This window comes from Peromyscus eremicus, unplaced genomic scaffold (assembly GCF_949786415.1).
Source record: "Peromyscus eremicus unplaced genomic scaffold, PerEre_H2_v1 PerEre#2#unplaced_666, whole genome shotgun sequence".
Classification (NCBI taxonomy): Eukaryota; Metazoa; Chordata; class Mammalia; order Rodentia; family Cricetidae; genus Peromyscus; species Peromyscus eremicus.
Window position 1 is genome coordinate 130,937 of NW_026734902.1, and position 4,660 is coordinate 135,596.

Here is a 4,660-nt window from a genome sequence, read left to right on the forward strand (position 1 = left end):
AATTAAATTACAGATCAATCTCCCTCATGAACATTGATGCAAAAATACTCAATAAAATATTGGCAAATCTATTCCAACAACACATCAAAAATATTACCCACCATGGTCAAGTAGGCTTTATCCCAGAGATGCAAGAATGGTTCAACATGGGAAAGAATGTCAAAGAAATACAGCATATAAACAAACTGAAAGAAAAAAACCACATGAGCGTTTCATTAGATGCTGAAAAGGCCTTTGACAAAATCAAACAACCCTTCAGGAAAAATGTCTTGGGGAGATCAGGAATACAGAGAACATACCTAAACATAATAAAGGCAATTTACCGTAAGCCAACTGCCAACATCAAATTAAATGTAGAGAAACTCAAAGTGATTCCACCAAAATCAGGAAAGAGACAAGGCTATCCAGTCTCCCCATGTTTATTCAATATGCTACTTGAAGTTCTACTAGAGCAATGAGACAGCAAAAGGAAATCAAAGGAATATAAACTGAACAGGAAGAATTCAAACTTTCACCATTTGCAGATGATATGATAGTATACATAAGTGACTCAAAAAATTCCACCAGGGAACACCTAGAGCTGGTAAACATCTTCAGTAATATGGAAGAATACTAGATTAACTAAAAAAATCACTAGCCCTTCTATATACAAATGATAAAATGGCTGAGAAGCCAAAACTGTACAATGGAAAAAGGAAAGCATCTTCAATAAATGGTACTGGCATAACTGAACAGCAACATGAAGAAGAATGCAAATAGATCCACATCTATCACCATGCAAAAAACTCAAGTGCAAATGGATCAAAGACCTCAATATAAAGACAGTTACACTGAACGTGATAGAAGAGAAAGTAGGAAATATTCTTGAACACATTCTCACAGGAGACCACTTCCTAAATATAATACCAGTAGAACATACACTGAGAACAACAATTAATAAATTGGACCTCCTGAAACTAAGAAGCTTCTGTAAGGCCATGGACACACTAAGTAAGTCAAAATGACAGCCTACAGAATGGGAAAAATTTTTCACCAATTCCACATCTGACAGAGGGCTGATCTTCAAAATATATAAAGAACTCAAGAAACTAGACATCAAAATAACAATCAATTCAATTAAAAATGTGCTATACAGCTAAACAAAGGAAGAATCTCAAATGACTGAAAGACATTTAAATAACTGCTCAATATCCTTAGTCATCAGGGAAATGCAAATCAAAATAACTCTGAGATACCATCTTAACACCTGTCAGAATGGCTAAGATCAAAAACACTGAAGACAGCTTATGTTGGAGAGGATGTGGATCAAGGGGAACACTCCTCCACTGTTGGTGGGAGTGCAAACTGGTATAGCCACTTTGGAAATCAGTATGACGGTTTCTCAGAAAATTGGGAATCGATCTACCTCAAGACCCAACTATACCTCTCTTGAGCATACATCCAAGGAATACTCAATAATACTGCAAGGACACATGCTCAACTATGTTCATGCAACAGTATTTGTAATATTCAGAACCTGAAAACAACCTAGATGCTCCTCAACTGGAAGAATGGATAAAAAAATGTGTTACATATATATTCTTCCAGTTGATGAGCATCTAGATCCATTCTTTATCCATTCATCCACTCTGTAGATAAAAACAATGACATCATGAAATTTGCAGGCAAATGGATGGAACTAGAAAATATCATCCTGAGTGAGGTAACCCAGTCTCAGAAGGATAAACATGGTATGAACCCACTCATAAGTGGATACTAGATATAAAACAAAGGGTAATCAGGCAACACACATCTCCAGAGAAGCTAAATAACAGGGAAGACCCAAAGAGTGAAGCATGGACTTCTCTGGGAAGGGGAAATAGATGAGATCACCATGAGTAATCTGGGCATGAGGGTTGGACAATGGATGATAAAGGATAAGAGCATAAGGGAATGGGATGATTGAACTTGAAAAAGAAGGGAGGAGAAATGCAATGAAATAGATACATGATAGTGAGAGAGATCATGGGTATAGCAAAAACCCTGGTGCTAGGGAAGTTGCCAGGAGTCCCCATGAATTTCCCCATCCTGAGCTACTAGAAATAGTGGAGAGGTTGCCTGAACTGAACTGGCTTGTCCCAGAGATCAGACCGATGAATATCCTAACTGTCATCACAGAACTCTTCTCCAATGATTGATGGAAGCAGATGCAGAGATCTACAGCCAACCACTACTAGACAGAGCTCCAGGAGTCCATTCAAAGAGAGAGAAGAGGGATTCTATGAGCAAGTGCATCAGAATCATGATGGGGTAACATGCAGGGACAACCCAACCAAACTAGAAAGAACTCATGAAAATTGGATCAATGGCTGTGGAGCCTACATGGGACTGGACTAGGCCCTTTGCATGGTGAGACAGTTGTGTAGCTTGTTCTGCTTGGGAGGCCCCCTGGCAGTAGGATCAGAATCCATCTCTGTTGCTTGAGTGGACTTTGTGGAGTCCACTACCTATCATGGTGTAGTGGGTAGCCATTCCAGCTTTGTTCTGGAAGTTCCAACCCCCATTGAGACTTCGGCAACTGTCACGCCTACAAGGCGGGGCCAAGGGAGGCGCCTGGGGACCCGAGATCCGGATCGGGGAACGCTCTCTTGGTTCCAGGACGCTGGATGGTGGAGGTAGACAGAGGAGAGCTCCAGAGAACACCGCTGGACTGTGATACACCTTCCCCAGACCCCGCGACCTACCTATCCCTTAATTTGTAAGTTACGCCATTGAATAAATCTCCTTTTAACTACGTGGAGTGGCCTAAATAATTTCACCAATATCTGGCGCCCAACGTGGGGCACGAACCCACGACCCTGAGATTAAGAGTCTCATGCTCTACCGACTGAGCTAGCCGGGCTATTTTTTTTTTTTTTTTAAGAATTATTTATTTATTATGTATACAGCGTTCTGCCTGCAGGCCAGAAGAGGGTGCCAGATCTCATTACAGATGGTTGTGAGCCACCATGTGGTTGCTGGGAATTGAACTCAGGACCTTCCCCAGACCCCGCGACCTACCTATCCCTTAATTTGTAAGTTACGCCATTGAATAAATCTCCTTTTAACTACGTGGAGTGGCCTAAATAATTTCACCAATATCATGGGACACCTCGTACAACCTTGAGATAGGGGAAAGGGCTTGGACTTGTCTCTACTCAATGTACCTCCACATGGGAGGCCTTGCCTTTTTGTGGGAGGGAGTGGGGATGGGTTGGAAGGGGAGGCTGGGGGGCAGCAGAAGAAAAGAGGGGTATTTTTGATTGGTGTGTGAAATGAATGAAAAAATTTTGTAATAAAAACACCTAAGACTCCACTTTAACTCTCTGGACAAACTTATTTAAATCACTCATCAGTTCAAACCCTCAGATGTACTGTCATTCATGGAAAAAACTATAACCTGAAGGATGATAATTTATCAGAAAGGAAGGAGGCAAAGTCATTAACTCACTAGGCATGTGGATAATGTCATTGCCACTATCCACGAAGGAGGTTTGAGGGACCTACAAATGGGATCTCTTGCCAGGAAACCTTCCCTACCAGCTATGCTTGGCTTCATAGTCTCTAAGAAATGTACTTCCTAAGTTAGTGGAGTCAGTAGCTGTTCTACTAAGGACGTTCCATCAGCAAGATGGGTCTTCAATTGATAGTAGCTTGGGTAACACTTTGCCCACATCCTCTTCCCTGACAAGGCACGTTTGAGACAGTGGACTACAGGAATGTGGAGTTTTATGGAAGTAGTGGAAACAGGATAAAGATTGCTGTTGTTCCAAAACACTGAGCTAGCTTGTCAGGATCTGTTTCTGCCTATGTTTGAAAGCCATGGAGTAGATTCCTATGTTTCATAAAGACCATATATGAAAGCCTCCATGTGATGTAAGCTTTTTACCTTTGTGTATTCTGGATAAGTATATCCATTTGGAAGGTGGAGTCTCATTTAAACACTTCAGGAGTATTGGTACATCTGTAATTACTGACCCTGCAATGTTACCCACCTTGTCGTTTTCCCCATTTTGTAGTTAAGGAAACAACACAAAAAAGCTAATTCATACACTCAACTTCAGGGAGCTACACAGACAGCAGTGTAGCTCCCTGGCTTCCTGTAGTCACACACAGGGCTTCCAGGCACTTATGATATTCAGCAAGACTTACACATACTTAATCACATGTCAATGGCCCTCTCTGGTATTCTGTGTCCTGTGAAATTGAATGTGATTAATAAAACCACCTGGAAATGTAAAATACTTGCCTCTTTTTCTCTTCTACGAAGGTAAGTGACTGCTAGTTGTCAGAGAAGTAACTCACTTTAAAAATTCTTGTTTCCATGGCTACTAAGGCTGAATGGTAGACTATGACCAATGAATATGCAGTCATAATGGACCAGCATTTTAAACAGCCTTCTGGTGTGTTAATAGCCTTTTTAAAAAGTAATTTACTTTTGAATTTATGCATGAATTAGTCGTTATAATTTCTGGTAGCTTTAACAAAATAATTGATAAAAACAAAAGAAAAAATATTGCCATAGTGGAAGGGAAGAAAGACATTCCATTATAAAAGCAAAAGGTCTTCACTAGAGAGTATGATGCCATCTTGCTTCCATAAATCTCTTAGACACAGACACAGATTAGATATGGGAAGTCTA

At 40.5% G+C, this 4,660-nt stretch overlaps 1 non-coding gene across 1 annotated transcript; it reads right to left on the reverse strand.

Annotated features, from left to right (window-relative positions):
* Nucleotides 1-2,808: 2,808 nt before the first annotated feature.
* Trnak-cuu (transfer RNA lysine (anticodon CUU)) lies at nt 2,809-2,881 on the reverse strand. Its single transcript has one exon. It is a non-coding gene; the product is annotated as a tRNA-Lys (tRNA).
* Nucleotides 2,882-4,660: the final 1,779 nt, after the last annotated feature.